The sequence below is a fragment of the Macrobrachium rosenbergii genome, chromosome 48 (assembly GCF_040412425.1).
Source record: "Macrobrachium rosenbergii isolate ZJJX-2024 chromosome 48, ASM4041242v1, whole genome shotgun sequence".
Taxonomy (NCBI): domain Eukaryota; kingdom Metazoa; phylum Arthropoda; class Malacostraca; order Decapoda; family Palaemonidae; genus Macrobrachium; species Macrobrachium rosenbergii.
This window is the reverse complement of record NC_089788.1, coordinates 70,945,395-70,961,192: the sequence shown is the minus strand read 5'-3', so window position 1 is coordinate 70,961,192 and position 15,798 is coordinate 70,945,395. Positions and strand designations below refer to the sequence as shown.

General features: G+C 38.5%; 1 protein-coding gene across 2 annotated transcripts in view; it reads right to left on the bottom strand.

The window, feature by feature from the left end:
• Positions 1-11,941, bottom strand: part of LOC136831514 (esterase E4-like) — a 40,648-nt gene extending 28,707 nt beyond the window's left edge. The window contains exon 1 of one of the 2 annotated variants that reach the window (XM_067092059.1): positions 11,099-11,941. The gene's annotated coding sequence lies outside the window, so the exon portion shown is untranslated. Of the gene's footprint in view, positions 1-4,472; positions 4,581-11,098 lie in introns of those variants that run through there. The other variant, XM_067092061.1, reaches the window with a different exon arrangement.
• Positions 11,942-15,798: the final 3,857 nt, after the last annotated feature.

Here is a 15,798-nt window from a genome sequence, read left to right as displayed (position 1 = left end):
ATGGATTTATACTTATTTTAAATTATTAAAGAAATGCAAATGTTTAAAGACAGCTTAAATTTCTTTTGTTTCTGTGAGAATAGCGTACAAGCATCATATACACGTCATAAATCTGGCACCACATACGGTGCTGAAGTTTGGTTATAAGGTAGTTAATCAGTTTTGAGTTGGCTGATATATCAGTTTTTGCTCCTTCAGGAAAGGATTGTGTCCAAATCTGTAGGGGGTCTGTTTGGATCTGACATTCCTACACGTTCAGAGTCCATGCTGGCAGAATTGGAGAAGCACTTCTGAGTGACAATTGGGCTTATTTGTGTGTGCAATGATCCTGGGGCAGTGACCATCCTGCCTTGTTGAACCCAACTTTGTCAGTGGAACAAAGCTTAGGCTTTACTCCTGAAATGATTGTTGCACTCCTGAAGTGAGATTGTTGTTTTGACTTTGTGGCCTCCAATTGCCAGAGGGGTCTTTGAACCAGACAGTTCCCTGGTCATCCTGCCACTCTTCTATGCTGCTAACCCCACCTCTGACTTCATGTACCAGAGGACAGAGAGACTACGCCCAGTCGTCTGCCTTTCCTTTACTAGATAAGTGTGTGTGGATGTCTGCCTCTGCCAGAGATTCGGATTCCACAATAAGCTGTAGCTCCCATTGCTAGGTAACCAATTGGTTCTTAGCCACGTAAAGTAAATCTAATCCTTCGGGCCAGCCCTAGAAGAGCTGTTAATCAGCTCTGTGGTCTGGTTAAACTAAGGTATACTTAACTTTGCCAGAGATTTCTCTTTTAGATAGAGTGGTGCATTGTGGTAAGTTTCTGTTTTCTAACAGGATGGTCTCCTGTTTGTCAATTTTTCGTACGATGTATTTTAACAGATCTTTCACATTCACAACTGATCCCTGAACTTTTTTCCTGCCAAGAGCAACTAGATTTTCTGAACAGCAGCACCAATGTGCAGTAAATGTGGCTTGCTGTCAAACTTCTCAGTTCCTGAGGTCCTTGATTCCTCACACCATTGGACTGTGGAACAGTCTCCCTAATGATATGCAACTGGAACTTCAAAAGTTCGTGAAGATGCAATGAACTACTGCCCTAAAACAGTTCTCTCTCTATTTTAATAATTACTTAATTTTTTTGGTTATTTATTAATTTGTTTATTTAATAACAGATCTCTTCTCTGTGTACAGTATGTCCTTTTACTCTCTGTTACTACTTTCAAATGAACACTGTATTCTTTGGAAGCTTGAATTTTCAAGTCAATGGCCCCTGTAGGCTTGTTTCATATGAGTAGGGTTCATGTTCCGGATAATCAAAACAATAATGTCAGTTATTCTTTTGCTTGGCATGCTTGTGAACAATGTGGCAGTGATAGGGGCTGGAACCCTGGACAATGGATGAACCTCATCTTCACATCAACATCTTAGAGTCGCAGGCAGCACTACCAGCCCTGCAAGCATTCCGAGTTCCTGTGGTGGGTCACTCCATATGTTGATGAACGACAACACGACCATAGTGGCTTACTCAATTGTTTCCCTTCATCTCTGCCAGTTGGTGAAGCAGATGCACAAGTTGGTAGTTCACCACCTCATTGAGCTGCCAGCTGGGTACATTTTGAAAGACCAGCTCAAGTGGCAGGGGCAGGTAGTAGGGATGGAGTAGTCCTTATATCCTTGCATGACGGAAAGACTCTTCAAGGTCTTGGGAACATTGGTGACTGACTTGTGGTTAAACAAGAAGCTCCAGGTGTTCTCTCCTGTGCCAGACTGCTGGGATGCTCTGGAGGATGCCTTCCAGCACCCCTGGAACAATACGGATGTCTATGCAGTTGCAACATTCAGTCTGATTCACTGAATGATCAACTGAGAGTTGGTCATCCAGGTTTAAGAATGACCCCAAGCTTGGTGGTACCCCAGTCTGCCACCTTTTGCTTGTGACACCCACGACCCACTCTTGCCACAATGTCCTGAGGTACCACGTAAGTGTTACAAACCATCAGCCTTAACAGTTGAAAGTTACCCAGTAGTTCTTCCGGGAGAGATGCTTTTCTAGATGGGTTCCAAAGGTGTCCAAAACCCTGTTACAGTCCTCAGCGTACTTGCCCCAGGGACAATGGACCATCTTTGCTAGTATCAGATGGGATCTCTCCAGTCAGAAGTCTGTTCATCAGACTGCTAACTTCCTCATCTACTGCTCTGCCTTCAACCAGATCTTTGACGAAATGACATGAACCTCTCTTCCTAGGTACAGTTGTCCATGCTCACCAGAAGCTTTGAACAGCCTTGCCCTGCTCAGGACCCTATGTCTCCAGGAAAGTATGTGACTTTAGTTCTCCACAGCCTAACTTAGGCACCATATGAACCCTTTGGGGAAGCCTGGACCAAGAACTATGCAATCCCCTCCCTCCCTCCAGGACCTTGTCAGTGGCAATCCAGAGGAGATGAATTGTGCCCAGTGTCAGCCTTGCAGTGTTGCTTATGACGGAACCACCACCTTGTTTTAGACCGACTGCCAGTGCCTCCTTGTTAGTACTGGTGGGCACAAGAAGGTGGTGTCCAGGAAGTTTTCAAACAGGCATGCGACTCGTCCAAGGGTACAGTCCAGCAAGAGCTCACAAAGTTAGGATAGACCTTTGACGAAAGCTGGCCTGGTCATTGAAGCTTGCTAACAAGGTACAGTACCGTGTTTAACTACCAGCATGTGAGCAAGGTGTTCGGTGACGCCTACTTGTTCAGTGAACAGCAACATTTTTTCCCTGGGTAGAGGTGGGACCTAGATATATGGCATCAAGTTTGTATATCTAGGAAAAGTGCAGATATAAAAAAAAAAACTTGCAAATTGCTCCTACAAGTATAGTACAACCATAATCTTTTTCATGGAGACCCGTTCCTTAATTGGGAGGTCTTGAACGGGTTGTCCTAACTAGAAATGTCAATACAGTATCCATGTCAGGTATGAGAGCAGAGGAAGGATGATTCCTGTGATCACCCATATACCCTGGCATATGTGGTGTTGAGGATGACGAGAGGCTTGTGCCAGAGTAGGGATTGTTTGCAACCTTACTTTAAGAAATCAGAATAACTGTAGTGTCCCATACGGGATGGGAAGACCAGCATGTTATATAAGGACTTCTTGATGAATGATGTTCTTGAGATTCTTTTACAGTTCAATGAAGGTATTTATGTACAAGACTTGTCATTTGGAATAGGTGAAAAATTATGGTCTTAATAACTAATTTTCCCATTATTTATACCGGAATTTATTTTGTACACAAGAACAAGCTCGTTTTGGATGTTCAAGATTATCTGGGGGCTATTGGACATGGATGTGGCCAGATCGAAGATGAAACGAAAAATAAGGTATACAAAGAATCTGCTGTTCTACTTATCCACTTTATTTGTCACTGCTCTGTCTGCGTCCTCTAAATACCTACATGAACAGAGGGACATCTGTTGGGGTGGGGGTGGGGGTTTAGTCCCATCAGTGCACCCCACACGGTGCACTGCAGGCATTACTTAAGGTTCTTGTTTTCTTCTGTTTCACCTTTGAAACCTTTTACTCTCAGCTTCCCTTTCAGCTCTGAATGACCTCAAAGGTCCCAGTGCTTGGCCTATATCTTATATCCATTCTTCTCCATATATGAACAAAGATCCAACATATTTCTATATATGTACCAGATGAAGTAATTTGTGGAGCTTATACCCAATTTCATTGAGGAAATAGTTCTCTGAGGTTTCTACGTAGGTATTTTAAATATTAAAAGTTTGCATGGCTACATATTTTCTGTGGTTGACTTTCCACCAGTTCTGTTGTCGAAACGGAAACATCGGTAGGCGACGAGAGTCGACATAACCGACATGTCTTATTGCAAAATAAGAGGGACGCATACTTAGTATCACAATCAGATAACAAAAATGCCATACGCTCTGTGCTGGATAATTCCCACCGAATGCTGTCAGTACCATCAAGTCTTATCATTTTCCGATAAACATAGAAACATTCGTTTTGTAATAATATTATGAACGGCTTAAGTTTGGTTAAGGAAAGATAAGATTGCTATATTTTTTATCATTTTGTGTACGTAACTCTTTTAGTTAATAATAATAATAACTTACCCATTATCATTGCAGCGAATTATGGCTGATAATACACGAGACTGTAAACAACGACTGTGCTCCGTGTAACCAATGGCAATATGCATCCATATGTTATATAGTTCGTAACCAACAACTCACCACAGCTACGTAAGTACAGTATGCAGAATAAAGGCGTCTTGTATCTTACGGGATGCTTGTACAATAACAACAAAATAGGTCGGCAAGGTACTCTTTTAAATTTTAAATATATAACAGCCAGTCATGAAACAGATCACTTGCACAGCAGTCGGGCAATAATGATCTTCAGAATTAATCCTCGAGTACCCCGAAATTTGTAAGATTTTAATAGAACATTCCTCATTGTTCTTAATCAAACTTACTTAGCGGAGATATGCTTTTGAGAGAGAATTCCAAGACGAGGTATAATTAACTGCACAGGGAATATGAATGGCGTACTCTTAAGTTCTGAAGGCAAGACAACACGCTTTTCTTCAAAGATGAAGCTTAACTACTCTGTTTTCAACGCCAATGCTCTCTCTCTCTTTCTCTCTCTCATTAAAAACAGAGACGCGTATCTTCAACAAATTTCCGTTCATCTCAGACCAGAACTTGAATAACTAAACATCATTTTAGCGCGCAAGGTGTATCCTCGTTACAGACATGCCAAAAGAATGTCTAACCAGTTACTTCCATTTCTCAGATCTGTGGATTTTAAAATATATGTGTGTATATGTATATGTATATATATATATATATATATATATATATATATATATATATATGTATGTATGTATGTGTGTGTGATTATACATAATGAAAATGGAGGTCGTATCGTTGTAACGGTCACAATGAAATAATGGGATTCAAATCAGAATCTGAACCAGGCTGGACAACTCGCGAAAAATCAATAGAAAGACGACCGAACGGAAAGAGAGAGAGAGAGAAAGAGAGGCTACTGGCTTTCGAATTGTCCGTGGTGCTGTTTGATTGGGCAAAGAAAGAATCGGCTGCAAATGGAGCCATAGAGTTCAGGCGCCATGGGAACATGTTGCGGTTTCCAATTCGGATTTATCGTAATTCCTGCCCGCACTAAGTTTTGGGACATTCAAAATATCTTTATTTGTGATGTAGCTTTGGATTATGTTGTGTCCAATGTTGCCAGAGAAGCCTTGAATGTATGTCCGGAACACTAGCTCTCTCAATGACCTTTGATATCCGTTCTAGTAAATAGACTATACACACACACACACACACACACACACACACACATATATATATATACATATATATACATATATATATATATATATATATATATATATATATATATATATATATATATATATATATATAATTTATATCTGTGGGCGTGTGTGTGTGTGCGCACGCGCTGAGGATTTATTCCATAAAAAATTAATCGTTGAGGGCGATTTTTTTTTTAAAGTTGACAACGCAACGTGTGTTAGAATATGTTGACCAGACTGGTTATTTTGCTGGCTAAATAGGTCCAAAACAAAGATGTATTATGTCTCCACGAGTATGTAACGTCACGAATGGTGTGGTGAAATATGTCAGTGAGGAAAAACCAGAAGCTGTGTGATAAGAAATTGAGTTGTGAATGGAGTTCTGAATATATGATGTTTGCAGATTATACGTTGCCGATTGGGGAATGGATAAGAGAAATTGCAGATTAAAAGTGTTTTCAAAAGTATAAAGATGAGAGTAAATGTAAGCAAGAGCAATGTTAAGAAAGTGAATGGAAATCGGGATGATGGAACGCCAAATGTTAAACAGGGATGGTGGAAGACTTAAGTGCTTGAATCTTGCGGGTATTTGGAGGTAAATACAAACGGCGATGGTAGGGTAGAAGAGTCGAATCAAATAAAAGGAGAAGCAAGAAAGGTAACAGGAAGTGTTTTAAAGATGGAGTAGAGTCTGGAAGTGTCTGAAGATGCCAAGGTTGAAATGTATGAAGGTTATAGAGTGTACTGAGCCAACTCTGAAAGAAGCAAATGAAATAAAAACACAAGGCTTTGAAATGGATTGTTTTCCTGGTATACTGTATAGGCCTAAGACGAATTGAAAGTGTAAGAAATGCGGAGATGAGTGCAAGTGGTAACAAGGTAAAATGATGAAACGAAGTGTTTTGAGATGGTCTGGTCATATGGAGAGACTGGATAATGACAGAGTGATGAAAACAATATAATCCGGAAGTATTAGGAGGTAGGAGAAAAGTGCTGGACAGATGGTGTGAAAGGTAGAGCAAGATTTCACACAAGACAGGTGAAAGATGCAGTTTTTGTGGCAGGTTTGAACATTCATGATGAACCTACTGGCAGTTGTAAAAAAAAGGCTGTTGTGGAAGTTTTCTGTGTAGAAATTTCATCTATAATTCAACGGTTAAAGGCTACTGGTAATGAACATCTGTACATCCACATATCCTCTCTCTCTCTCTCAGGTCTACAGCGAAACAAGCCTTACCCAAAATCATTATTATCAAACATATTAATGTCTGTCATATTCAACTAATTATTCTGTCTACATCGTTATCCCACAATAGGCCAAAATAAGTCAAAGCCCAGTACATTCCCAATGAGTACATCTTTAACCTCTTTCTCAGCAAAACATCTGAAGAACTTAAATAAAACCCTTGTTAAACAAATGCATAAAAACAAAGATATGGGAATTCCTCCCATGTTATTTATAAAATACACACAATGCAATAAATGTGTGACACAAATGAGATATACGTTAAATGAAAAGAACAATCTACGTTTGGGAAATCTAAAATGATTCCTACCTCCAAACAGCAATGTTCATAGTTCTTAATCACCAGGTCTCGAACCACAGAGTCTTCACTGAAGACCTCTAATAATATTCAGTGTTGGTCTTTGAATGATCATTTGTGTGATAACTAATAAACTAATACTTTCACACCCTGGGACTCCGCCCATAGGAAGCACACATACTAACTCATTTTTCAGAACCTGGACATTTCCGGCGAACGCACTCACGAAGTCTTGTGGCGAGGCACGGATGTTCCCATGTCTTGAGAATACCTGATGTATTTAACACATATACAGTTTTACGAATTAGGAAATGTGCCAGACAACAGCTATTCACCCTCTCAAGGTTCTTCACAATGCCTTTAGCCATACTTATTAATCAAACATCTACTGTGTATTGTAATTCATAAAATACTTGTGACCTATAAGCTTTTCATATGTATGTATGTATGTGTGTGTGTATATATATATATATATATATATATATATATATATATATATATATATATATATATATATGTATATATATGGAGAAAAGTAGGATCTGTGCAGTGGCCCTAATTTCTCCATTAGCATGCAGTAGTGATGTCAGGGAGGTCTGCCTTTGATATATATATATATATATATATATATATATATATATATATATATATATATAATTATATATATATATATACATATATATAAGTAATGAAAATCCACAATTATATAGTAAATATATTACTATGTAAAAAAAAAACCAAAGACTTTCGAACACCTGAACGGTGTTCCTCATCAGTGTTAACGTTAAAATGCAAAGTGAGGGTAGTTTTCTTATGAAATAGTTTTTAAAAATTGGGGGCGGGGCGAGAAGATAGCAGCCCATCACGGAAGTGCTGGTTCGGGTGTTATGTAATACCAAGTTCAACAGGTAGTTGCGCCCAGGGTCTATATCTGCTTGGACCCAGGTTGCGCCAATCTCCTTGATCTTCGTACTTGCGATGTTGCATCTGCCTGCGCTGCATAGGTGCCATAGTCGGAACCATCCACAGGGACGTCGGCTATCTGGAGAGAGAGAGAGAGAGGGGAAGAGGAAGCGGAGCATCAGGGTTCACACGGTCAACGTCAGTTTTGAAATTAAAATGTTTAATGTAGTGTTTGGCAATAAGCCAGTTGATGAAAGGGTCTTCATTAGTAAATGACTTATTATCTTCAAACGATATTCCCATGTTTATGGCAGCACCTTCAACTAATCTTCTCACGTGAGAATCGTCACTTTTAAAAATAGTTCGAGCACCACCCCAATTAATTTTGTGGTCTAAATTAAAACTATGAGCTACCAAAGCGCTCCCTGTGCATGAAGATCATAGGCCCTTCTATGTTCCCTTAATCTTACATCCAGTCCCCTACCACTCTCCCCGTAGTAACAACCATTGCAATCATAGCAGGGAACCTTGTAAACACCGCTGTTTCTCTTGGTGCTGTTATTATTCTTGGTAAGGGCTTTTGCCAAGGTGTTTTTATAGGTATAAACAATTTTTATATCCTTTTGGTATTTATTCATATAATCGCCCGCTCTTGAGACTTCTTCTTCAAAGGGTAATGATACATGTTTCTTGTTACTTATTTCCTTATTAACATGGCCTATATAAAAGCTCCTTTTAGCACGGCTGATGGCGTCAGAAATAAAATGTTCCGGGTATTTTAAAGACCTGAAGGTATCTACGACATGGGAGAGTTCTTCATCTAGAAATTGGGGGTCGCATATACGGAGTGCTCTTAAAACAAAGCTAATGATAACATTCCTTTTAACTTGCTGTGAGTGGTGGGAAAAATAATGAATATAATTTTCTTTGTTAGTAGCTTTTCTAAAACTGAAAATTTGAAAGAGTTACTGTTTACATCCCTATGAATTAAGACATCTAAGAAAGAAATCTTGCCATCAACCTCTTTTTTTTCAACTGTAAATTTTATAGAATCGACAACGTTGTTGGCAGTATTCAGTAAGCAGTCTAAAGCTATACGTCATCGCCGTAAAAAATAATAAATATATCGTATATGCGACCCCCCAATTTCTAGATGAAGAACTCTCCTATGTCGTAGATACCTTTAGGTCTTTAAAATACCTGAACATTTTATTTCTGACGCCATCAGCCGTGCTAAAAAGGAGCTTTTATATAGGCCATGTTCATAAGGAAATAAGTAACAAGAAACATGTATCATTACCCCTTTGAAGAAGAAGTCTCAAGAGTGGGCGATTATATGAATAAATACCAAAAGGATATAAAACTGTTTATACCTATAAAAACACCTTGGCAAAAGCCCTTACCAAGAATAATAACAGCACCAAGAGAAACAGCGGTGTTTACAAGGTTCCCTGCTATGATTGCAATGGTTGTTACTACGGGGAGAGTGGTAGGGGACTGGATGTAAGATTAAGGGAACATAGAAGGGCCTATGATCTTCATGCACAGGGGAGCGCTTTGGTAGCTCATAGTTTTAATTTAGACCACAAAATTAATTGGGGTGGTGCACGAACTATTTTTAAAAGTGACGATTCTCACGTGAGAAGATTAGTTGAAGGTGCTGCCATAAACATGGGAATATCGTTTGAAGATAATAATTCATTTACTAATGAAGACCCTTTCATCAACTGGCTTATTGCCAAACACTACATTAAACATTTTAATTTCAAAACTGACGTTGACCGTGTGAACCCTGATGCTCTGCTTCCTCTTCCCCTCCCTCTCTCTCAGATAGCCGACGTCCCTGTGGATGGTTCCGACTATGGCACCTATGCAGCGCAGGCAGATGCAACATCGCAAGTACGAAGATCAAGGAGATTGGCGCAACCTGGGTCCAAGCAGATATAGACCCTGGGCGCAACTACCTGTTGAACTTGGTATTACATAACACCCGAACCAGCACTTCCGTGATGGGCTGTTATCTTCTCGCCCCGCCCCCAATTTTTAAGAACTATTTCATAAGAAAACTACCCTCACTTTGCATTTTAACGTTAACACTGATGAGGAACACCGTTCAGGTGTTCGAAAGTTTTTGGGTTTTTTTACATAGTAATATATTTACTATATAATTGTGGATTTTTTTACTCAGATTGTTTTTCACGAAAATTGTGAATCTATTAGTATATATATATATATATATATATATATATATATATATATATATATATATATATATATATATATATATTATTACTAAAGGACCTCATTCAAACTGGATGGTATCTAACGGAGGTTTTATTCAGAAAAGTTGCAAGCTTTCTTGGACAAACAGTCCTCATTATCAAGTACACTTGATAATGTGGACTGTTTGTCCAAGAAAGCTTGTAACTTTTCTGAATAAAAACCTCCATTAGATACCATCCAGTTTGAATGAGATCCTTCTAGTAATTCTACTAATGAACAGAACAATTGTGTATGTGATAAAGTTAATATATATATATATATATATATATATATATATATATATATATATATACTATATATATCTATATATATATACATATATATATATATAAACTATATATATATTATATATATATATATATATATATATATATATATATATATATATATATATATATATATATATATATATATATATACACATCATTCGCAAAGTCCTTTGTCATATGAGAACCCTAACCAACTGCAGCTTAAGAAACAACGTTTGGGAAGGGTAGTTAGAATGTGGTTTCCCAGATCGCTCACAGCTTCGACGGGTCAGAGATCTCCTGGTACATACAAGGACTATTAGGCTCTATCAATCTTTTACATACAAGGATTAATAGACTCCGTTAATCCTGGTCCACCTAACCTAACCTCAGGGGCATGACGAAAAAACCGGGGCTGGTGCAACACTAGCATACATCTAAGGAATTTGGCACCCGGAGAGACGACACATAAATCATCAGCCTCGTACGATCACGAAGTATGAGCAGGAAGGAATAGGCCAAGGTCTAAAGAATATATATATATATATATATATATATATATATATATATATATATATATATATATATTAAAGCAAGAAGCAAATGTCAACATCAGTTCAACTTTGGTGCAATTATGATACATGAATACCTAAAATGCCGTTACATGAGGTGTTTGCATGTTGAAGTATTACCAAAAAGAGAATGGGTACGTAGGCATCACTAAAATTATTTGCAGCGTCCCTTCCGCCCTTTGCTACCTCCACTTCCTAGCCTTTTACTTTACCTCCGAGTCTTCCGCGCCCTTTCTTCGCCCTTCAGTCTTGCAGTCCGACTGCAGCTCCCTTTCACCATCTCAAAGCACCGAATGGCTGAAAGTGCCTCCGTATTTAGCTTTATAGCCGAAATTCCACAAATCAAAAATAACTGAGCATCAAGGACATACACACACACGCACACATACCAATGTATGAGGGAATCGAGAAGTTAAGAGGACATTGTGGCTATTAAATATATATACTGTATATACATATATAACAATGCACCTTAGTCGAGTTCTAGATATTCTTTTTCGTGTTCCCAGAATTGATTTCATAAAAGGCGTTCGATATGCGCTGTGCAGCATAAATTCCCCGTTGTGTTTTCTTTGCTTTACTTTCTTCACTTTATCTTCATTCTCTCGTCCCCTCAGCTGTTTATCTATCCTCTTCTTCCTTTCGCCTTTTCCTGCGCGCGCTTCTTACATTTATGTGCCGCGGGACCACTGTGGTATTGAATGAATTGTGTACGTATCATATGCCATTGGTTTTCAACCTTTTTGTGCCCATGGCCCATTTTTGGCTTCCCCAAGTACTCATGGCTCACTGCCCTTGAGAACTGTATAATGATGATAATAGAATTGTTATAAATCATTTCCAGAACACTTAATTAGTCTCACATTTTCATTTAGAACACTTTATTAGTTATAAATGTTCATTTATGAAAGAAAGCACTGGCCTGCATTTACTGTAAATGATTTTCCATTTTTTAAATATTATTATGAAGATGTCCGTGGCATGGGCCCCCTCAGAATTGTCCATGGCCCACAGCTTGAAAACCACCGGTCACCGGTGTATGCTGAGCTAAACCTGATCGGAAGGTTAGCCATGTAGCCATATACGTGTGGCTTTCTCTAAATTACTTTGCTACCGTTAGATGACTTCCATTTTTAAAATCTTGTATCGCTTTTCCATTTTTCTTATAGAGTCGTTGTTTGTTTAGCAAGTAATTATGCAAGTACAAAATATAAATAATCGTACGTTTGCCGTCGCCAGAAATGGTTAGATAAAATTTACGCTTAATGGAAAACGACAATTCTTCATGGACGTGCCAGGCTTTCCCTTTCTTTAAAATTCTTCGTTCATCAAATCATCCTGTTTACAGCGGAGAATAAGATGTATTTTTAAAAGCATAGCTTAATGAATTTAATGGCCTTGCCCGTGATATGTTATGCCCTTTAATTTGACCTAGAATATGCTTTTGAGGCGTGTTTGCCCTTCAGCTAGGCGCCGTTAGACTCATGTCTTAGCCTGATTCTTGGGGCAGCCACCGCTGCGTGACTTGACAGCCCACCAGAGTAAATACAAAGGGCTTCTTCAGTCCTAAGTGGTTCTTTCTTGTTTTTTTTTTTTTTTGTCAGGTCTAAAACACAGGACCTCTGGCGTAAAATAAGGGAAAATGCCTTCGTCATTCAAGTTTGAATATTATCCTCAGCCTAAGAAGGCAACGTAGTTTTCTTGTATCCGATGAAAAACTATATTTACCTTCCCGGCAGGATTAACAAGCTGCTCCCAGATTACTGGGTTTTATCGCTGTATATATAAACCAAAAAGCCAGGGAAATAATCTTGACCGCACAGGCCTGCGTATGGTCAAGGCTACACCGAAAATTAAGCTGCTTGTTTCAAACAGTAGCGCTGGACAAAATTGCGCATAAGATAGATGAAAATAATTTAAAAGATAGCTGGGAAAAACTGTATAGGAAATAGTATTTATATCATTAAGAAGGTCAGTGTGCAACTGTAAACGGTTTTGCAAGACGAATACTTAACAGTGAAGTCTGTAGTCTATTCATTCGGAAATGGGGTCTCGAGAAGTGCCACATCCCACTCATCTACCTCTGTTTAATCTCACCAAAATCGAGACATTTGGCGCAGATATATTTTTTTAGTGTACCCGTCACATATTCCAGCAAATCAGGTCATTTTCGGAGGGTACGAGTCCTGGTGTTGGGAAATGCTAGCTTTCCTTATTAAGTCCGTGTTGCCATCCGATGAGCCACCCTTGAAGGCTTTCCGAGATGTAGTCTGATATAGCTCTTAAGTCCCAATTGTTTAAAATCCAATTACTTGTTTGTGTAGTGAAGCGCGGTGGAGAGTAAAATAGTACGATGGTAACTATATTTCCTTTTCAAGATATTACCATATTGCACTTTAGAACCCTGTTCCATACAAAGATTATTTAGAGGCTCGTACTAAGCATACATGCAACGGATTTGTCAATAATCTTGTAAACAAAGGGTAGAAGAAAAGCGCGCGTGTGTGTGTGTGTGTGTGTGTTTACGGAAAACAGCGTGAAGGAATCCTGAAGGGATTATTCCTGATCTGAAAGGTTCCGATATAAACACTCAAATTTACAACCGGATTATAATATTCCCATCGGACGGAGGATTGACAGGGTCAAGGAAAAGTGGACAACTGTCTTTTAGAGGGACAGTGCATTCTCTGCCTACTCATACTTACTGAATAATTCTATAAACAATGGGGTGTGTTTTCCCACGTAAATTTTCTTCTGTAAATTATTACCACCATTTATTTGTTAAAAATTAAGTCTGACAGATCATTAGCACAAACTTAGCTCCCAAAAAATTAAGTATTACCCATATTAAAAAGGTGAAAACATTAAGAGAAACCTAACAAATATGAATAGTCTAAAATATATACATATGAGAACTGTATAAGTCAACAGAAAATGGTTATATATTATTTAATGTTATAAATACGGTGCGAATCTCATCAGAAATCGCAGTAGCAGAAGTGCTCATGTGCTCTGTGATCTTTCGTAGTCTATCAGAAATAGTGAAGAAATCACACATTTGAAGCTCAAACGTCAGTGGATAGTGCATTATTATTATTATTATTATTATTATTATTATTATTATTATTATTATTATTATAAAAACGTGTTTAAATTTATAGCGTGTAAACCAAAGATGGCGTCTTCTTGTTTGGAACGAAATTAGCTCTGTTGTAGGCACTCTTATACCCATTGTCTACCCAACTTAGTCTGACCAGATGTTCTTTGTTTGGTTTTACTTCGATAAGGACCAAAATCCATATGATTCAAGAAGTCTTGCTGCGAGGTGATAAGGGAAGAGGTCGGAGAAGGACTTAGAGCAGCAGCAATTGGAAGTTAAGTTTATGTAGGGAAAAACTCTTCAGCTCCTTGATCATATAGTGATAAGAGCAGAGACGTACGGAAATTAAAAATAAAAGGGATGATGGTTAACTGAAAATATAACAAACGAAATGAATTCAGTCGCAAGGAAGACGAGATAACGAAAGATGAAACAATTGTCTCACTCATTGATTTCGGAAGGTGTTTGCTACAGAATGTATTGCATCGTCTTGTATCTTTATTAGCTCGATTCTCGCCTGTAGCCTATATCCTTCCTCTTGTGTATCAGTCCCCGTCACAGATTCCTATTACTTCTCATATGGGCAGCGTAAATGAGGCTGCATTGTTTCCGAGAACCTCTTCTAACACTCCAATTTATTCTCTGTCTTATCGGTAGGCTATGTCTAAACCAGGTGGTTCCTGGTCTAAACCTTAGATAGGTATCCTCTTTCGTGAATTTTGAAAGCTGTATTTTGTTTTTCACAGCTTTTCCTAACATTTCCACGGTAATTGACAAAGTCAAATGTTAACATTACATTTCACTGACTGCCAGAAAATGCCTATTTTGATACAATTTCCTGACCCCTTAAGATATCTGCCGTGACTCGAATGCTAAGCTCTGGTGTTTCTGATTACAAAGCCCGTCAAATCAGATCTGCTTATGTGAACCAGTTGAAAGTTGAAACCCACAGCTACTGGAATATGCGCCCCCCACCCTTTCAGTCATCTCTACTGTCAAACCTGTGCCAATTCACAGTCACAGGGCTTTTGGGACTCAACAATCTTAAACTGATATTCCCTGTCTTGTCACGTATAGTTATCTACTATTTGACAAACCGTAGTCTGTCTATAACTAGCAACAAATATTAAGAAACTCCCAGACAGCTTTCCACTCGGCTTCAAGATGTAGGACATTTTTCATGTTTTATTTAGTCAAAATGTACAACTTAATGAGCTGAGAATGAGCAATGTTATGCGTTTCAAAAGTTAATGTGAATGCAAACTTCAACAGTCACAGGTCTGTCTCTCTCCTTCCAGTATTATCTGAGGCTCTGCTGTCTAGTAAGCAGTAGGCCTATGAATACAGAAAACCGTGGCAATTGTTTGTTAAAGCTTGATGCTCCCCAGTTCAATGACCTTTTGGCCTGTCGTATAAGAAGGCATAAGTGTGGTAGCGATTGCCGTAACATTTTGTTGACCTAGCCAAAAGGGAATTGCCGTAATAGTGAGATAGTAATAATAATTTCGAGTGCTGAAGTCCAGTGATGCATATATCATCAATCCGCACCTCAGTGACATTTGCAGTGATTTTTAAAATGATTTGTTTCCCCTACGCTCCACAGACATATAACAACATTGACGCACATGTTTACGGAACCAAGTTTAGCTTCCTAAAAACCTTAAGAAAATAATAACAGAGAATTTCAAAAGAAAACTGAAGAATATTTTCTCGCTCATTGCATCTTTGTCAGAGAAATTCCACTTGCCTTCCTCCCATCACCAATTCACCATTTGCGCCATGCTGCGGCGTTTTATGACGAGAGCTCGACCA